The sequence below is a fragment of the Pan troglodytes genome, chromosome 8 (genome assembly GCF_028858775.2).
Source record: "Pan troglodytes isolate AG18354 chromosome 8, NHGRI_mPanTro3-v2.0_pri, whole genome shotgun sequence".
In the NCBI taxonomy this organism is placed as follows: domain Eukaryota; kingdom Metazoa; phylum Chordata; class Mammalia; order Primates; family Hominidae; genus Pan; species Pan troglodytes.
In genome coordinates this window covers 45,891,545-45,912,440 of record NC_072406.2, presented here as the reverse complement: position 1 = coordinate 45,912,440, position 20,896 = coordinate 45,891,545, and the positions used below count along the sequence as shown (strand labels likewise).

Here is a 20,896-nt window from a genome sequence, read left to right as displayed (position 1 = left end):
CAAGCACATTATCACTCCAGAAAAGCAGTCCTGGCTTAGCCAGTTCCCTTCCAGAAGGACCACGTGGTTTTTGGCCCCATGCAGCCCTGCAGGGTAGGGGGGCTCACGGTCCCGATTTGCCTCGGGACTCAGGGGGATTCCGAGATGCAGGATCTCCCGGGCTCGAAACGGGACATCAGTGGACAAACGGGAGCGAGGGTCGAACGCGCGGCTCCGAGGAAGAGGAACTTAAAGAACACGGGCCCAGCAGGCTACACCAGGAACGCGCGGGGCTCTAGGGCGCGTCCGACTCCTCCCGCCCTTCGCAGAGGAGGAAACTGAGGCACGGCGACTGTCTCAACGCAGTCCCGGCCCTGCCCTCCGCGGCCTCCCTCAGGCGCGCTCCCGCGCAGCCGGTTCCTTTGTCCCGGTCGCGCTTCCTGCCCCATCCTCCGCCTCCTCCTAGCCCCGGGCCGGGCTGACGCGGCGGGAGAGGAATGCGTTTCCGGAGGGAGAGGGCGGCGGCGGCCTCGGGAGCGGGATCAGACGCGCAGAGGAGGCGGGGCCGCGGCTGGTTTCCTGCCGGGGGGCGGCTCTGGGCCGCCGAGTCCCCTCCTCCCGCCCCTGAGGAGGAGGAGCCGCCGCCACCCGCCGCGCCCGAGACCCGGGAGGCCCCGCCAGCCCGCAGGAGAGGCCCAGCGGGAGTCGCGGAACAGCAGGCCCGAGCCCACCGCGCCGGGGCCCGGACGCCGCGCGGAAAAGGTAGGGGCCGGCGGGCCCCGGGTGTGGGAGCGCGGGCCGCGGCCTCCGGTCTCCCGTGCGCGGCAGCACTTAAAGCCGCCGGCCGGGCCGCGCCGGGACCTTTGTGCCGGGCGTGGGGGTGGGGGCGGGGGCGGGGGCGGGGGCGGGGGCGGCCGCCAGCGGTTGGGGGCAGGGGCGGGATTCCAGGCTAGTCCAGGAGGAAGTCCGCACGCCGCCACCCGCCTCGGGTCCCCGGCGCTGGCAGCCCCCGGGCGCAGAGCCAGCCCAGCCGCGTTCCGAACGCGAAGGTCGCCGGCCTGGGCGCTGTCACGTCGGGGCTGCCGGAGCTGCGGGGGACCGGGCCCGAACGGCCCCTGACACCTGCGGTCTCCCGCCGGGCTGGGCAAGCGCAGGTGGGAGCCAGCGAGGCCACCCGGGGCTCGGCGTTTGGGACTCGGCGCTCCCCTGGACGGGTCCGGTGCCTTTGTCTCTCGCTCCCTCGCGAGCTGCTGTCCTTGGAGCAGCGTCGAGCCAGCCGTCGGCGCCCTGGGGCCAGCGCCGCGGGCGGGGGCGGCGGGAGCCGGGTAGAAGTTGGCTTAGCGGAGCCGCTGGGGACCGGGGGTGCGGTGGCGGCAGTGCAGTCCACTTCCCCGTGTTTATAAACGTCAAGAGTCGCCGGTCCCTGCCGGGCACCCCGGGACCAGGACGCATGGCCATGGCCAGCTTGTGCTCAGAGCCGGTCCGCGAGCCTGAGAGCCCGGCCTGTGTCTAGTATTATTTTACCGCGTGTCATTTCTTAGGCCTCATAAATTGGATTTATGAGACTCCTACTCTCTAAGTAACTTTTATTTAATCAAATTCGTGCTTTTGAGTCCAAAACTTTGCACTCATTGGTATGATCATTAGTAAGTTGCACTCTCTAAGCTTCCGTTTCCTCATCTGTGAAATAGGAACAATAATATCTACATTAATAATTCATTTTTATAATAATGACAGTGAGGGCCAAGTTTAGCTCTAGGCATTTTACATGTATTATTTAATTCTGGAACCGCTCTAATGAGATTGGTACTGTTTCGATTCCCATTTTCCGAGTGAAGAAACTGAGGCACAGGGAGCAAAAGTAAGTTGCCTGTGGTCATCAGGAGCTCCTGGAGAAGGCATGGGGTCTAGTTCCAGAGTCCGCGTTTAAACCGCAAGTAACCTTCCTAACTATAGTTGTGAAAATCAAATGCAAAATGTAAAAAACTTAGCTTGAGAGTAGATGCTCAATGGGTGTTGACTCCTTTTCAGCCCTTCTTTTATAGTAAAAAGATGTTAAAAATATCTCGGAAGGTAATTGGTAACATCATTGGTAAGGTTTCTTTGGGCCAACATGCCACATGGTTAACTTAGGTGGGTAGAATTACTAGGTTATTTTGTTTTGTTTTGAGACAGGGTCTCTGTTGCCCAGGCTGGAGTGCAGAAGAGCCATCACAGCTCACTGCAGCCTCAACCTCCGAGGCTTAAGTTACTTTTCCACCTCAGCCTCTTGAGTAGCTGGGACTACAGGCGCCTGCCACCGTGCCCGGCTAATTTTTTTATTTTTTGTAGAGACAGGATTTCACTATGCTGCCCAGGCTGGCCTCAAACTCCTGGGCTCAAGCTGTCCTCTCTCACCGAGCTCCCAAAGTGCTGGGATTACAGGCGTGAGCCCCTGAACCTGGCCCTTAGGTTTTTTTTTTTTTTTTAATTGTAGTTTTGATGCTACAAAAATAACATGCTAGAGGAATTTAGATTAGACATCTTTCTTAAACCACATACGTCCTTTACGATAGGTTATACAGTAGACCAATTTTAGAAATGATTAAGGAACTTCAGTTGGCAGTTACCTGTTCATTTGTGGACATCAAGGCCCAGAGGGGTCAGGACTTAGAGTCTCACTATAATTCTCATATTTTTAAATAATGTTGACTCATTGATCAATATTATATAAGTGACTGAAGATGGTGAAGTGTTAAATAAAAAACATTGGTATTTTGATTACAGGCATTTGGGGAGAAAGTCGTTTTACTTATCCCAAAATTGAGTATGAAGGTGGAAGATGTTATTAGAATGCTAGTTAAAAGGACAAAGAATGTGGTTAATACTTTAATTCTGTAAACAGGAAGCAAATAGATTGTTTAACTCGTCTGTGTTGACTTCAGACCTAGACCTCCAATTTTAAGTGTTTGTGATTTTCTTAACAATGTAAAGTTGTATATTTAAAGTTATTTTTTAATACCCTCAACATTCTGCACATGAGAAGCATGGAATCAGCAATTCTGAAAGTCACTGGATTTAGTAATTTTAACAATTAGGCAGCTTTCTGGTCAGTATAATTTAATTTAAATCAGCCCCGAATTACCATCACGAATGAAAATGTAGCTCTACATTGGTGTTCTTCCTAACTCTGGGAGTGACACTGGGGACATCTGGTCATATTATAATAATGAAAAGTGGTCAAACAACTTAACATGGTGCCAGTTTTCCTAAGCGTGCTTGCCACTGATTGTAATGCTTTTATTGTTTGGCTTCTTGATAAGTAAGTTATGGCTTACAGCGGGGAGTAGTATAGTGTTCTGTCTGAAACATATTCATTAATATTCTGTAGCTGCTCTGGTTTGCCCTTAACTATGCTGCTAGTGTGATAAGCTGAAACATCTTGTAACTGGTAAAAGTTTCAGAGAACTTAACTTTCTGAATATGTAACAAGCTGCATGTATCTGAAAGGGTTCATTTAGACTTCTGTTAGATACTAGCAGATTTTCTCACTTTGCAAGAGAGTTAGGATCTGTTAGGTTGTGGGTGGAATCCTGGAGATTATGCCGGGTAAATATGTAAGTACCTGTATTGTATTAGCAGTGTTTACTCTGACTTGGTTTTAGGTTCTGAGAGTTTGGCTGGTTATTTTTTCAGAGGTGGGAGGTATGGAGTAGAGACGTTAAGATACAGAAAGGTACATTCGTCTTCTGAATCCTGAAGTGTTATGCTAGAGGTATCTATAGCTGTGGAAAACTGGAAAGATATTATGGTATGTACCCAGCTTAAAGGGGGTACAGTCCGTAAAAGTCAGAATATTAGCAGCCTTCCAATATGTCTGTCGGTAGGTGAAAAAAGAAGTTTCTCTCTTTCAGGAGCTGTGTACAAAAGGATCCAAACTATACTTTGTACATTTGTTATTGTTTTAAAAGTGGCTGTGAGTTTTTAGAGGTCAGCTAACTTTAAACTTGCCGTTTGGTTTGTGACTTTAGAAGGTAGAGTTAACTATATTTAGCAATATGCTTAAGCGTGTGCATATCACCTCATGAAACGTGTGTGTGCATGAGAAAAGCTGCCTCCAGTATACATACATATGTATATACACACATACACACAAGTACAGATATGTATGTATTTCTTATAGGACCAATCTCATTGTACATAATTTCAAAGCACAGGTTCCTATCTCCAGGGATGCATAAAAAGACTCACTGAAGTATAGGGAGAAAATTTTAGGACTACTATTATGTTTGTTGATCTCATCACTTTAAAATTTAAAATTTTGATTATGATTGATAATCTTACTATATTGCTGTAGAAGTACATGTATCTGAATTTATAAATCGCATGTATTTTGGGTACAGGTATGCCCAGAATTTTTTTACTGATAAAGGTGAGTGGTCAGAAAGCTTTGCAGATCCCTATATGGAGGATGATTTGAGTGGGGTTCAAGAACTACTGTATTTGGGAGGGAGAACTGATAAGACTTGATAAGAGAAATAAAAGAAACCCAGTGTGACACTGGTTTCTGGCTAGGAGGTGCTGTTCACTGAGGTGAGAGGGTGACCACAAGCTGGGGGTGCTGGTTGACTGGAGCAGAGGGGAAATGATGACCTTATGAGGCCAAGTTTTTTTTTTTTAAGGTGACCATGGGACATAGGTAGAGATGTCTAAATTGCAGTTGAATACACAGATTGAGAGCTTAAAAAAAGAAAAAACTCTGAGAGATTTCAATTTGAGAATTCTTAGTCTATTGCTGGTTGAAGCTATAGGCTGTGCATGCAAACACCAAAGGAGGGTGTGGAGTGAAAAACGGGCTGAAGGAGGACCTGGGAACACTTTTAATAGTCAAGGGGGGGTGGAGGAAGAGGAATCCAGAAAAGCATTTACCTTCCCCAGTTTCTTCTCTGAACTTCTAATTCCTTTGAGTGGCATTTTTGTGAGTGACATAGGTATTTCTGGGTTTTTCCAGTGATTGGCATGTTTGAGTTAAAGACAGAAAGACTTCATTGGTCACATTTCTTTGTGGTAATTTATTTTCAGATACCTGATCAGAGAAGCAGTTTGATGTACTAAAGTCTTCTCGATTGGGAGACAGGAAACCTGGGTGTCAGTGCTGGGTCTGCCACTGAATTTCTGTGTGACCTTTGTCAGAGTACTGTACTTCCAGAGCGTTGGTTTCCACATCTACCCTATAAAGCAGTCTGCATGTTTCTCTCATTCTCTTGTTCGAGGAGTTGGAGGATAGCTGCTGCCTGATGTAAGTAGAGTGCAGTTCTCTCTCCATGAGCAACTTTTTTTTTTTTTTTTGTATCACCAGAGAGTGTAGGCACTGTGCCACTTACTCTGTTAAGGATACCTGCCAACGCTGACCAGCAACATCTGTCCCTGTCAGCCCTGCATCAGGATGTAGCTTGGCTGTACATTACATTTTATTCTATCAGTACATTGAGTACCAGTTACCTGAAAAATGCTTTACTCAGTGGACATGAATCAAGAAGGTGGCATGCTCTTTGATGTTGAGTGTGTTGTCTAATTGGAACAAGTTGTGTTCAGTTCAGGAAAACATAAATACCAAAGAGTGTTTTATACAATGTACTGTACCATAAAATACTGTACCATGTAATATTCCCTAACAGTGTTAGAAAAATCTCAGCATTGGCTTGTGTGGTTTTGGAACACGTTGTGTAGGAGATGACGCCTGAGCTTGGAATGGTATGAGCGAAGGTTGGATGACAGATGGGTGTCACATTCAAGGACAGCATGGGAAGAATCCAATCTAATTTCACAGATAGTACTTGGCCACTTTGTTACCTATTAGGAGTTATGTATAATATCATATATATCAGAAGGATATATGAAGGCTATATAAAATGAAGGCCTGGGTTCTTGCCTTCCACTACTAGCCTGATGAGAGACACAGACATGAATACAATTAGTTACAATAGAAGTTTGAATAGAAATAACACTATATTATTGAGCATCACTGAAGATTTGTCATTTGCTCTGCTGGGCACTATCAAAGCTGTTTTGGAACCACAGAGGAGGAGTAGTTAATTAAGTTGATTGTGGTTGGTGAGGAGATGAAGAGGCAATAAAGACAGAAAGGAAGAAGAAAAATCAGCATTCTATTTTGTGTAGGGAGTATAGTTTCAGTGGAGTGATGAGGAAAATATTTACATATGAAATTAGGTATGTACCATTTGAAGTATGGAAGTCACATTTTTCTGTATAAATGTTTATTGAATGAATATGTAAATAACTTAAGCTTTCATAATCTATGAAATTAGCAATAGATTATTCTTCCCCATGTACAATATTTTATGGTTTATGTATGATTTTCTTCATATTATGATTTCAGTGCTTCTTTTAAAGGGGTGGTACAGGGTCATGTTTGATTATTGGAGGAGGAAATTGGAGTTTGAAAAAGCACATTTGGTAGTATAATGTTACGTTAGAAAAATGTTACAAAAAAGTAAAATAGGGAGTAAGATTTATGCTTATTAAAGAAGCATGGAATAAAAAGATTGAGAAACATTTATTAAAGAGTCACTGAGGTTCTTGTTTTAGAAGGCCATGATTAATGAGTTGGAGAACAAGAAGCAAATTTGGTAATCATGTAAATTATGAGCTGTTGACCACCTAGAAAGATATTTGCTGATAAGAGCTTTCATATAATGATCATATTTTATCTTTCCAACAATTAGATACTGTTTACAGCTTACTGATGAGTAAAATGAGAAACTTTTTTTCCTATGTTTATCATGGTTTTAAAACATTTATCATATATTTAAAATACTGTATGCACTCCACCACAGACAGGATGGAGAGGAAGATGTGACAAAAGATGTGGTCAAAATTAGTTTTAATCAAGGAAGCATTTTGGAATGATCTGCTTAAAAAGTGGATATAATTACGCAGTTTGAGAAGATAATTCTCCTTAATTGAAATTACGGGGAATAAGTCTTGCTCTCAGGTGCTTATTGATACCGTTGATCATGCTGGTTCTTTTGCTGGCTCCACTCACAATTATCTTTGACAACTTGCCCCAAAGTAAACTTTCTCAACCAAAACCGTTCCCAACTTCTTTCCTCCTCACAGGGAAAGGCAAAAAAGTCCGCAGACATAGAGAGTGGAAAGAAGGAACAGCATACTAGGCTGGTTTGAAAAACAATCAATTGCTAGGTAATAATGTCTTACCTTTTGAGTGGAAGGAGGAGCTGGGAAGAATTAAGTTCGGGCAGGTTTTTTGCTCATTTTGGATCAGCCCTTCATATTGTGGCTTAATAGCTTTGTTTATAGTGTATTTTTCTGCTTTTAAGTTCATCCTCTGAAGTCTTGAGTTAATTTTGTGCCCCTTTACCCCCATTTGAATTAAATGCTTCATTTTTTTCCCGTTTCTCACATAAAGCTATTTTTTTTTCAGGACAGGGAGGGGCTGGTGGTGGTGGTGGTGCTGTACCAGTTGTCTGTTTATGAGATCACCATTAGACAACGTTTCTCATTGGCTTGAATTATTTGAATTTTGTGTGATTTTCCTGTTATGTTGATTCTGTTCTTGGTGTCTATGAGTTCTGTAGAGGATTCCAGCCTAAATTTTCTTCCTTAGTTCTGTTTACTTTTCCTCGACTTTTGTGGTTTTGCTCTTTGATCACTGTCAAGATCTATTTGAGATTTTCTGACTTTCTTGAAGAGCAGAATGAGATCTAGATTTTCTCTTATTTTTAAAGAAGGTTCTTCACTGACTTCCTTTCACTTTTTGTTCTGTGGAAGTCTTTCCTAGGTGTTAAGTTTCCAGGCTTTACCTCCCCCTACCCCCAACGTATTATCTTTAGGCATTTTGTTTGCCAATGCGTACTATATCCATTATTTATCTTTCCCTTGCACTTGTAGATTGGGTGGTGATAAAAATCTTCCATATTTCATTTTCCTGGAGAAGGCGGGTAGAGTCACTAGTGATGAATTTTATCTTCAATCTGTTGTTGTATAATTTTCTTAAAGTATCTCGCCGTGTTGTGAGCTGTTCTCAGATTTCAAATTGTTTTGTGAACCTATAGCTTTGGAGCAGCCAAACCTTTGTTGTTAGAGCTTCTTAGCCCAGGCTATCATTATCATTGTGTGAGAAGGGGTTAGTGCTCTTTAAAAAGCCATTTTTCTTCTGGGTGGGAGTGGTGAATTTTAGATGGTTTTCTAATTCAGACTACTTTTCTGTTTGTCAAGGAGAGGAGAAGAGGACTTCAAATGTGGTGTTACATCTTTGGGATCCCTTAGCCTCTTCTCTTTCATGTCTCCTTTTTTTTCTTCTCTATTCTTTCTGCTAAGTTTTGTTAATCATTAATGCTAGCTTATTAATATTTGGGCCATAAACACCTCTGTAGTGACCAACACACCTCTTCCTGCCAGATGGAAGGAAAAAAAGTGTTGAGTTTTAATTGTTCTTCCTGTAAGGGGAAAGGTTCCCTTTCCATGGGAGGAACTCATCTCCACATGTCACCCTCTCAGATGGTACAGAATTCAGAAAGATTTCTCAGTTTCTTCCATTCATGTTTTTCTCGTTTTTATTACTCTCTATGTGGGATAAGTGGGAGGAACCTCATGTCTTTCAATTTGGCTCTGTGTTCTTCTTCTGGAATATACTGATTTTTAAATACTAAAATCTGTTATTGGCCTATTCCCCTTTTAAAAGCAGATACAGAAAATAATGATGGTAGAACAGACTTGGGATGAATCCAAGTTTATTATAATTTTTAGGAGACATTTATGATATACCTCTATAGGTATCAGAATCTTTTCTACTATTAAGGTGAAAAGATTTGAGATTTTGTGAAATCTTTTGTGTATTCTTTTTATTTGAGTTGGCTTTTAGGTGGCTTATTTTTCAACTCTGAAATGAACATAACATGTTACATATGTTATATATGTTACAATTTTTTTCTAAAGTGTAGTTGTTTAATTTCTACAAAGATAGTCCATATAAAGTTTCTAAAGATTGTAAATTTAAAAGGAAATGCCAAATGAATTATTCGTAAAATTGTTTAAAAAAATTAATAAATAATGAGTGTGTATTTAAAAGTTTGAACATGATATAAAACCATACTTTTATGGATAAAGATTAGTTTACAGTGAAGATTAAAACAATTATGCACTATTTTTGACAGTGGAAACAATTGCACATATTTGGGTTAACCACTAAAATGAGATTATTTGTGGGTGGTGTTTAAGATTGTTTATTGTTCAGGGAATGAATTATGACCCCTTAGATAAAATTTCATATGGTAAAAAATGACCTTAAGGTGAAATGCTTTTATAGGAACAAGACACAAAACCTTTGTCTGTACTTATGAAATATGGCAATTAAAATAACTTTTCTTGGCCTCTATTAAGTTCAAATGCCCAAGAAATAAACTCATAGAACATTATAAGCCCTTTCCATTTCTGTGCCCTGAGTCAGTTCTAACACTAGAAGGATGTTCTTTATTTTAAAATAGTGATTAAGTAGGCTTTGAAAAAATTACAGTTTAATGAAGTCAGGTCATAGCTTCTGGATACAGATGGTCAGGTTTCAATTCCACCTGTGCAACTTTTGATTCCACCATTGCAAGTTGTTTAGTCTCTCTGTGGTTTTGTTTCCTCATCTGTAAAACAAAGACACTATTATTCTTCACCTCATTGAGTTACCTGGAGGAGATAGATGCTATTATTTTATCATTATTATTATCATATCCATTTGAAGGTGCTGAAATAAAATTCTAATTTTTTAAAGTTCTAAATGAAATAACTTTTTGTTACAAATTACTTTAAATCATCAAAACTTAGTGTATTATACTCTTCTTCTTGCCTGTGCCTAGTCTGGCCCTCTCAATTGAGAAGTCAGTCTTTTTTTTTTTTTTTTCAGTAATCCACAGTGAGCAGCAGTCCCTGAATGAAATCATATTGCTAGTTGGGTTTGATTAATAAAACACAGAATTCGTATTCTAGTCCTTTCAGGGGGGTTTCCTTCCTTGTGATATAAGAACCTTGTCTTAGTCTTTGTGCTGCTATAACAGAATGCCACAGACTGGGTAATTTATGTCAAGGTTCTGGGGGCTGGGAAGTCCATTATCAAGGGGTTGGCATCTAATGTCTTTCTGTTGCATCATCCCATGGTAGAAGGTGGAAGGGCAAGAGAGTGAGAGAAGAGAAGGAGGCCAAACTCCGTCTTTTATCTGGAACCCATTCTCCGCTCCTGTGGTAATAGCATTAATCCATTCATGTGGGCAGAGCCCTCATGACCTTATCACCTCTTAAAAGTCCCACCTCTCATCACTGTTGCTTTGGGGATTAAGTTTCCAACACGTGAACCTTGGGGACACGTTCAAAGCATAGCAAACCTCAAAGGTTCCTCCTTATTTCTGTTTGTATTAGGTATGTTATTCCCTCCCCTCAATCTTTTTTTAAGGGTTTCTGTGATATTAGTGTTCAGAGCATTTGTATTTTGTCTACTATGTTTTTATGATATTAGTGTTCAGAGCATTTGTATTTTGTCTAACATTTACTACCTTAAATGTTTTGTTAGTATAAAATATTTAAGGTTTTGCTGCTTTTATTACTTTATGAACACATTTGTCAGGAATCTGATTCTTAGAAAGCACATTAAATAGAATTCTACTTGGATGTGGAATCTATAAAGAGTATAATAAGGTTTTGATATTGAGGATGTCAGTGTATGAACAGCTATAACAATCCACATTAATCTATTTTCTGTAGTTGTGTTACTTCTGACTTTCAGACTTTATCCTTTCTTTCATATCTTGTGTCTTCCCTAAAGTGGATCCAGTCAGTTTTCTGGTTATAATTACAATTGAAAAAAAAAAACAAAACATTCAACCATAGTTACTTCTTTATTCAATTACGTCGTTATTGAGCGCTTCCTGTAACATTTGGTAATGATCATAACAAGTAACACCCAGGTACTTACAATTGGCCAGACATTGTTTTAAATGTTTTATGTGTATCAACTTATTTAAACTTCACAAAACCCCTACAAGGTAAATACTGCTGTCCCCATTTTAAAGATGAGGAAACTGAGACAGATTAATTTGCCAGTGTAACTCTGCACTACACAATGTTGTACAACGGTAGATGCCACAAATGTCTGCTGTCATGAAGCTCAGTGTTTTATTTTTTGATACCTCAGAGTATCTCCAGTTGTTTTTATCGTTAGTTTCTTCATTTATTCAATATAAAGACATTGCGCTAGATACAGAAAGCATGGAGAAACTTCTAGAAGATGACAATTTATAAGGCAAGTCAACCATGTACATCATTAGTAGATGTATAAGAGCTACATATGCCCCAAACAGGAAACCTTTTAAATGAAGATTATTATATATGTTTTAACATACTGTGTGTATGTACGTACACACACACACACACACACACACACACACACGGCTATATGTGAATCACCTGGCTTTAGTCTTTCTTTCCTCCCCAGTTCTTGCCATGATTCGAGGGCTTCAAGAGTTCATGCAGATGATACTTCTCACACCTTGGTCTAGCAGTTTTCTTTCTTTCTTTTTTTTTTATTTAATGAAATTTCAGTTTATTCAGATAAAGACTAATGTATGCCTGATAACCTAGTGATAATCTATAAGTTTGGGAGTTCACAACATTTTTACAAAGCACATAATATTAACATTCAAATGAGGCATTATAGAAAGTTTTATAAAGAATGAAGTAGGCCAGGTACGGTGCCTCATGACTGTAATCCCACCACTTTGGGAGGCAGAGGTGGGTGGATTGCTGGAGGTCAGGAGTTTGAGACCAGCCTGGCCAACATAGCAAAACCCCGTCTCTACTAAAATACAAAAATTAGCCAGCCGTTGGCACATGCCTGTAATCCCAGCTACTCAGAGGCTGAGGCAGGAGAATTGCTTGAACCCAGGAGGCGGAGGTTGCAGTGAGCCAAGATCATGCCACTGCACTCCAGCCTGGGTGATCAAGTGAAACTGTCTAAAAAAAAAAAAGAAGTCTTTACTATAATTCTTTTAAAAAACCTTGGTTCATCTTGAAAGACTGATGAATTTTTGAAATACCTGCAGAAAAGGAAAATAAATTCTCCCCCCCCAGAAATACATACGAACCACTTATTGGCACTTGTGTTTTAAGTACCTGGAGAAAAACAGGAGAGATTTTTAAAGGCAATTAATAACAGCTTATACAAGGCCTTGTTTCATTTGCTTTAGCACCAAGTAAAGTAAGAGTAAATATGCTGTGGAAGATGGTCGGGTTTTTCCTCCTCCTCTCATATGCCCCACTTCTCCTACCAGGTCACAGTACATCAGCAGCCATCCTTGTTGCCCCACTGAGGAATCACTTCAGATTCCAGTATTTAAATGGCTGCTCAGATGAAACCAGTAGAGTTCTTTCCCCTTAAGATAAGGTGGCAGTGAATGCTAGCAGGTATCAATTTCTTTGATCAGGAACAAAGAACTCCTTCAGAAAACTCACTTTTTTGGTCTTTGTTAACCTATCATGTGAATTCTTTTTATTGGCACACCTTGTTTACGAATTATGATTGATTGCTATTTATGCCAAGGGAACATTCCGCAGGCATGCCTGATCTATTTACTAATGACAAAGTATGCTTACTTTACATAATTCCATAGGTTTTCTCTTTTATTTTTGGGAGGAGGGGTATAATAACTTGTTATTTATCAGGGCAGATCATATATTTGGATCAAAAAGAGAAACTGGCAAGTAGATCCTAAAACACATTTCTTAACCCGAGTAACATCTGAAAACATAGATTTCAATTATATTTTGTTGAAAATTCATTCAACTTTGGTGCTTATCCAAGAACTTATAATGTCAATTTCTGACAAAAATTATAACCCTCAATACATATGTATTTTCAAAAGAAGAGTCATCTTAAAGTAATATTTTTCTGTATGTTAATTGATACTTTTTATAGCAAATAGAAAATTCTGAGTAAATTGAAAGTATGTTTAACAACAAAATAAATACAGCATATATGGTTAGCTTATATATTTATTAGTGTAAAGGCAGCAGTGAATTTGTATCTTACAACAAATCTGTGAATCCAGTTGCTTTTTTTCTGGAATTTTATGTAGTATCACCATGCTCCACAATGCTAGAAATGTGGCATTAATCTGCAAAAATTTCTGATGAGATACTTTCCCCAAATGACATGTAACTTTTTAAAACTTTTCCAAAAAATATGGACATTTTAATAATCACTTAATCTTTTTTTTTTTTGAGACGGAGTCTCGGTCTGTCGCCCAGGCTGGAGTGCAGTGGCGTGATCTCAGCTCACTGCAAGCTCCACCTCCCAGGTTCACGCCATTCTCCTGCCTCAGCCTCCCGAGTAGCTGGGACTACAGGCGCCTGCCACCACGCCCGGCTAATTTTTTTGTGTTTTTAGTAGAGATGGGGTTTCACCATGTTAGCCAGGATGGTCTCGATCTCCTGACCTCGTGATGCACCATCTCGGCCTCCCAAAGTGCTGGGATTACAGGCATGAGCCACTGCACCCAGCCTATCAACCACTTAATGAACAAAAAGTTAGGTGACTACCAATTGTTCATTTAATTTTGCTCTAACGTGTTTTAAAAGTTAAGACATCTCTGATGGTTTTGCAGGTGACTGGATAAAACACACTAGATGATTTCAAAAGATTAATCTTAGTATCTGACTCGTTTGGCACATCCTCAGTATCCAGAATAAAATCAGTAGAAATAAAAGTAATATAACTTTCAAAGAATTCATGCATGCTGGAAGTCTTAGGAAAAGCAGTTTTTAAATTCAAGGAATAGGAGGTTTGCTCATCTTACTAGTTACACACATTTCTCCTCATGGAGTAATGGCAGCTTTCTGGCTTCTTTGTGGAACTTTAGTTTGTAGAAAAGCTTGGTAATGTTCCAGGACTGGCTTTGTTTGGGCTTCATAAGCCTTTAGTCTTTTGATAACCGTCTCTGGTTTATCATCCTCATGCTGAATGAGAGGATCCCCAGTCAGATCATCAGTGCCCACAGTTTTGGGAGGGTTGAATTCAATGTTGTAGACTCAGCCACTGGCAGGATGAATCTAGCGAGCAGTAAGGCATTGTTTAATGACCTCAAAGGGCACATTCGGGCTAATCACTTTGTCTGTCTAAGAAGCTTAGTCTAGGGCTTCTGCCTGTGGAAGTGTCCATGGAAAACCACCCAACAGCTAGCTATACTAAGTGAGATTTTTCAGCTCATATAGGGCCAGCTGAGTCATGACATCATCTCGGATGAGTTTCCTTTGGTCAATGAAAGCGTTAGCTAACACATTAATTTCTGTGCCCCGCAGCATGTTGATCCTGGAGCAGGTCTCCGCTAGAGAGGTGCTTCACAGTGTTTGGTGACGCGCGACAACTAGTGCTGTTGCCTAGCCCAGGACCCCCATGATCACGGCTGCTGCCGCGTAGACGCCCCTTTACAGACCAAGGCCCACGCCGCACCCGAACAAGGGCTTTGGCCCAGCCTGTGAACTTACCTTCTCTGCCGCCCAGGCCAAGCCAGCTGGCAGCGCTGCTAGTGGGCGGGGACTGTGGCTCCCAGGCCTTCCCTGAACTCTGGTCTAGCAGTTTTCTTGTCTCTCAACTTTAGTTGCCATTGGTCACTGTACTGGAAACCTCGTGTGTCTTTCTCACATCCTCTTGGCCTCTGATTCCAGCTGGTGCTGCTGAGAACAGTCGGCGGCTCACTCCTGGCTGACTGCATGCTGCCTCAGGTGCCTCTCTTTGCTTTTTCCCCTGCGGCTCCTCTAACCAACTTTCTTGTCTGTTCCCTCTTGTCTGTCCCTGGGCACGTGCACTGTAGTTCTTAGAAGTGTTAGTGGAGTTAATGCCCTTTGAGGCGACTTTTTACCTATGCAACTGGAGTTGATCCATTTCCCCGTTGACTTTCACTGGACAGACTTTCTAAGTACTTCTCAAAAGTTTTCCACAAGATCAAGCCCCCAGGTACTCAGTATGGTAAAGATAGTATCTTTGTATTGGCTTTTTCTCTTTTTCTTGGTTCACTGTCTTCAAAGTGTCTCTCTCTTTTCCTGGGGTCACCTTCCAATAAACTGCCTGCACACCAGTTCTGTTCCCAGGCTCTGCTTTGGACAGAACCCTAGCTAAAACAATGACCTGGTACTGTATTTTTAATACAGGCCTTTTCCCCCAAGACTGCCTGTCTCTGAAATTGTAAATTCTTAACTGTCATAGGTTCCAGCTCTTTTCACTTCCTTGTTTCTGTGGTCCCCTCTCCTCTCACCTCCCTGTTGTGATGTCTGGTCTTTTGACTTTTTCCTCTTGTTAACTTTTTGGTAGCACTGCACCTTCTTTGCCCCCCACCCCCAGCTTTCCTCTTGCACCTGCCCTGCACACCAAGGAATAGATTTAGTGATTCCAAATTGGAGTCTGAGGGACCCTGGGAGGTATTCTCAGAGATTTGGGCATTTCTACAGAATTTAAAAAAAAATCGTGCTTTCATGTTAATAATAAACATGTAGTTTATCTGGTTGACCATCTTATAACCCAGTAATATAACTTCAGCATCTATGTTTGTACTTGGAAGTTAATTTTGGTTTCATAATGTATAAGAGCCATGAGCATGAGACATTTTATATCTATCTTTAAGTTGGCTTATATACTTAAAGTAATTGAAAATTTAAGTTGTCACTTGGATATCTATAGTAACACTTTTCTGTTTAGAGAAGTTCTGCACATTAAGTAATTCTGAGACATTCTTCTGAGTAATGTCAGAGAAAAATGTCATACAATTCAATATGGTTCAGTGAAAATATTTTTAATTTTTTAACTTTTTGAGGCAGGGTCTCACTCCATTGCCCAGCCTGGAATGCAGTGGTGTGATCATAGCTTACTGCAGCTTCCAACTCCTGGACTCATGGCCCCCTCCCCTGGCCCCCACCTCCACCAAGTTTTGCCATGTTGCCCAGGCTAATTTATTTTCTTGTAGAGCCGGGATCTCTAGCTGGGCATGATGGCTCATATCTGTAGTCCCAGTTACTTGGGAGGCTGAGATGGGAGGATTGCCTGAGCCTAGGAGGTTGAGGCTGCAGTGAGATGTGATCACACCACTGCATTCCAGCCTAGGCGACAGAGCAAGACCCTGTCCCCCCCCCCCCCCAAAAAAAAGAGACAGGGTCGAGGCTAGTCTTGAACTCCTTGCCTCAGGCAGTCCTCTTACCTCAGCCCCTCAAAGTGCTGAGATTGCAGGCATGAGCCTAATAGCAAAGAGTTTTGAGCATGGACTTTGTGCCAAGTATTTCTAGGTGCAATAGCTATAAATAAGATACACCCAGGCCCTATTTTCTTGGAGCCTAGAATCCATCAGGGAAGACATGTTAACAAATAGTTAGAAGTGAAATGAGTGTTACAAATATGCCTGTATAAATTAGGGTGTCCAATACCTGGTGGGCTCTCACCATTGCAGGCTCTCACTGTAATCCCATTGCATCTTCCTAATTTTCTGCAACCCCTAAGCCCTACCTCTTTTCCTAGGAGTTGTTCTTCCTATTTCAGAAAAAAAACAGTCATGCATGAATGAACTCTCTTTGCTTTCTCACCTCCTGCTCTGCCTTAGAAGAAAGGCACCATGTCTCTTGTTTAGGGTGATCCACCCCCTTGGGCTCCAGATGCCATCCCTCTTTGCTCCAAGGAGGCCTGGCTTCATCACTTACCTTTTCTCTTTTCCTGTGTCTTCACCTCTTCAAGTTTGCCCCCAGTTCTCCTTTCTTCCTAAGTATTCTTTTCATCCCAATCACATCCATTTTCATAAGTTCAGTTAGCACCTAGATTATGACAACTCTCATGTCTGTGTCTCTAACTCTTGACTTACCTCCTGAGATCCATACTCATGTCCTAGCTTCCCAATAGGCATCTTCCCTAGATTTTGCAATAAAACAAACCTCATTTTTTCCCCTAACCCCATTCTCCCTCGTACATCTTCTTTATTTTAAACTGATGATTATTCTAAATTCCTTTCTTTCTCCCATCCTTCCTTCTCCAAGTAAGCAGCAGATCCCTCATAGCTACCTTCTAATCATTGTTTGTTCGTCGTCTTGTTTGTTGCTGTTATCTGAATTTAGACATTTGTCACCTCTCACTTGAACCTTTGCAGTAAATTCTGTATTTGTCTTCCAGCTCCTGTCTTGCCCCCTATCCTTTTCTCCACTGAGTTTCTGCCATGTATATGTAGAGGTATTACTAGCCTGCCCAAATTTTTTCAGTTCCCCTCCTATTTATAGAATGGAATCCAAACTCTTTTAGCATGGATGGTATTTGGCTCTCTGTAACGTAGCTCCTCCTGCTTGCTTGGTCTTCATTCCTGTTATTTCCAACTCATAATTTAAGTCTCAGAAATACTTCAAGATTCCTTTTGGCCTTTCTGATATTTTAAGATTTTAAGATAATATAATTTATACTTACAATAGAAAATTATAAGGATAAAATAATCACTCATTCCACCAACAAGATATAGTTACAAAAACATACATTTTTCTAGTCTTTTTTTCTATAAAGAGAGAAAAAGTGAGACAGTTCCAATTTTGGGTTGCAGGGAGCTGCCCAAATGCATATGCTTAGATATAAGATTAGGAAGGAGTTATTATAATTCGCCTCGGGACTTCATGGCTTTGTATATGCAGGCCTTTTGCTTGGAATATCTTCTCTCCACTTTTCTCCACACCCATCTGCTATGTGCCTTCAGGTCTAATTGAAACACTGCCATGTCCCTGACGCCTCTGAACTTGTCCAGGCAGATTTCAGTGTCCTCAGTGCACTGTGTCCTTGTTTATTACTGAAACCGTCATATCATAATAATTTGTATTTTTGTCCTTGAACTGAAAGTTCCCTGAAGCAATGACCCTTGTATTTCCTGATATGGCTCAAAACCTGACAGAGTTACCTGAAGAGGAACCTCCAGAAAGGCAGGGGGAAACCAGTAGAGTTCAAGGGAGTAGAGTGTGTTAAAGAATGGTGAATAGTCTTACATGTTGCTTTGTGTAAATTCTTTGGTAGTAAACCGATGTACTTCTTCAAGTGCATATTGTAGTGAGTCAAAAAATTTATGAATGAATGAGTGATGAACGAATGAATGCAGAGAGTAAGGTAAGGCCTAGAAAGAGTTCTTTTGCAAGAGTAATTTCACATATATGGTTGGGCATGGACATCAGTTACACAGTTATGTGCCACATATTGACTTTTCGGTCAGTGATGGACCACATACACGACAGTGGTCCCATAAGATTATAACGGAGCTGAAAAACACCTGTTGCCTAGTAATGTAGTGTCATAGTGCAACACATTACTCACGTTTGTGGTGATGCTGGTGTAAACAAATCGACTATGCTGCCAGTCTTATAAACACATAGCATCTAAATTACAGTGCATAATACTTGATAATAAACAACTATGTTACTGCTTTATATATTTACTGCACTATATTGTTAATTTTTTTTTTTTTTTTTTTTTTTTTTTTTGAGATGGAGTCTAGCTCTGTCGCCAGGCTGGAGTGCAGTGGCGCAATTTTGGCTCACTGTAACCTCCATCTCCTGGGTTCAAGTGATTCTCCTGCCTCAGCCTCCAGAGTAGCTGGGACTACAGATGCGCACCACCACGCCAAGCTAATTTTTGTATTTTTTTGTAGAGACGGGGTTTCACCACGTTGGCCAGGATGGTCTTGATTACTTGACCTTGTGATCTGCCCACCTTGGCCTCCCAAAGCGCTGGGATTACAGGCGTGAGCCACCGCCCCAGCCTGTTGTTATTTGAGAGAGTATCTCTCCTTACAGAAAAAGTAAAACAGCCTCAGGCAGGTCCAGGTCCTTCAGGAAGTGGTCCCGAAGAAGGAGATCTTTTAGGAGATGACAGCTCCATGTGTCATTGGAGACAGGATATGCAGGCGCAAGACAGTGACATTGATGATCCTGACCCAGGGCAGCTGTGCAGGCTTTAGGCTAATGTAGTGTGTATTTGTGTCCACAGTACTGTGTATAGTAATGTCAGTAATGTCCTGTTCAGTGAGTGTTCTGTGCAGTGTACTCACTTGCCCCTCTCACTCACTCACTCACTCACTCACTCACTTACTCACTCACTTACCCACCCAACCACCCAGAGCAGCTTCCAGTCCTGCAAGCTATATTCATGGTAATAGCGGTGTATCAATTTTAAAATCTTTTGTACCATACTTTTACTGTGTAGTTTTTCTGTGTCTAGCTGTGCGTAGATACACACATGCTTACTGCAGCATTCCAGTTGCCTGCAGTATTCAGGACAGGCTTGTGCTGGACAGGTGTGTAGCCTAGGGGCAATAGGCTGTACCGTAGAGCCTGGATGTGTAGGAGGCCACACCATCTCGGTTTGTGTAAGTGCACTGTGATGGTTGCACAAAGATGAAATTGCCTTCGCATTTCTCAGAGCTCTTTCTTTGTTAAATGACACATGAAGGTACTGGGTTGAGGAGAGGGAAGGTAGGTAGGAAATGGAGACCAGTGTAGACAACTGTTTCTAGGTCTTTGACCGTGAAGAGGAGACAAGCGTTAGAATTAGGACAGCATCTGAAAGGCATCTTTCCCTGTTATCCCCTCATACTCTGTTTTATATGGAATGCCATTGGGAGGAAACCCCTTCAGGTCCTTTTCTCAGCATAAGAATCACCTGGAGTCCAGGCCCCATGCTCAGGGATTGTGGATTTTAAGCCTAGGGCATCCAGGTAAACCCAATGCAGTTGTTCTCTAGGCCCACTTAGAGAAGTGCTGTCCTGGGAGCTTTGTGGCGTAGGACTTGGGCGCCTGTTCCTTCCCCTTCCATGCGCATGTGCAGGGGGCAGCCAGTACCAGTAGAAGGGAAGGCCAGCAACGTTGAAAGCGAGGCTCCCTGGCCCTCTGCCTCTCCTTTCCTGTCCGGGTCTCTGTGGCTTGCTTCCCTCAGGCCACTTCTAACTGTGGTCTCCTCTCCGCCCCCTGGTCCTGTAGCTCTTCTGTGTTCTTAATTGGAGTCATCCTCTAGCCTTTCCCTTTCCCTGAGAGAAAGCCCCGCCTTTTACAGATATCACTAGCCAATGGCAGTGCCTCTCTGTTTCTTGCCAGTGCCCCGCCAGTCGCAGGATCATTGACATCTGTCATTAAACTGTTTCCAGCTGCTGGCCTTGTTCTCTCAGCTGTTCTTCAACACTGAAGCCTTGTTTCGCCTGCTTCTGGGTTTGGAGCTCTTCCGGAGGCACAAGGGTTTCAGAAGGTTGATTTTTTGCCTTGTCAAGGTTTATAGAAGGAAAGGACAGTGACATTTAAAGTAGTGTGGCTTCGAATGTTAGGAATCATTTTCTGTTACCTAATAACTTCATCTTAGTGGTGATTGTCTGAATTGCATGATATGTTGACAGATTTCTCAAAGCAGTCTCTAGTGATCATTAAACAGCCTGAGTTGTATCCTGAAGAAACATGTATCTGTCCATATATGGAACAAATATTTGTTCCATTCCCTTTGTGTGGAAACTGCCTGCATGCTTCATTCATCACAGTAATGCATTTCCTCAGGAACTTTTAATGTTTCAGGTGTCTGTTGTCATAGCTTTGGAATCGTGATAACATTATTTGACTTGCTTAGAATTATAGTCTAATGGATTTACTACACACTAAACCTTTTAGACAGGCCTTGAAAGGTGAATTTGGTAGGCATTTCACACTTCTGTGACACTCAGATTTTGCTGGTCTCTTGGATACAGTCACAGGTGATATGTAAGCAAAACTGTAAGCTCAGGCATAACAGCCTGCTGGGCTGAGCACGATTGCAGAAGTGAATGACTTTTCACGTTACACATAACTCTTTTCTCTCGGGTGCTCAGAGCACAACTTAAAGCAT

At 41.9% G+C, this 20,896-nt stretch overlaps 1 protein-coding gene and 1 pseudogene across 8 annotated transcripts in view; one reads left to right on the top strand and one right to left on the bottom strand.

Moving 5' to 3' along the window:
* The first annotated feature begins 606 nt into the window (after window positions 1–606).
* Window positions 607–20,896, top strand: part of ITGB1 (integrin subunit beta 1) — a 57,766-nt gene continuing 37,476 nt past the window's right edge. For 2 of the 8 annotated variants that reach the window (XM_063781613.1, XM_063781611.1), the window contains exons 1-2: window positions 636–741; window positions 5,041–5,257. The gene's annotated coding sequence lies outside the window, so the exon portion shown is untranslated. Of the gene's footprint in view, window positions 742–881; window positions 1,134–1,539; window positions 1,559–5,040; window positions 5,258–20,896 lie in introns of those variants that run through there. The other 6 variants (XM_016962976.4, XM_016962975.4, XM_063781614.1 and 3 more) reach the window with 5 other exon arrangements.
* LOC104008158 (GTP:AMP phosphotransferase AK3, mitochondrial-like) lies at window positions 13,771–16,916 on the bottom strand (annotated as a pseudogene).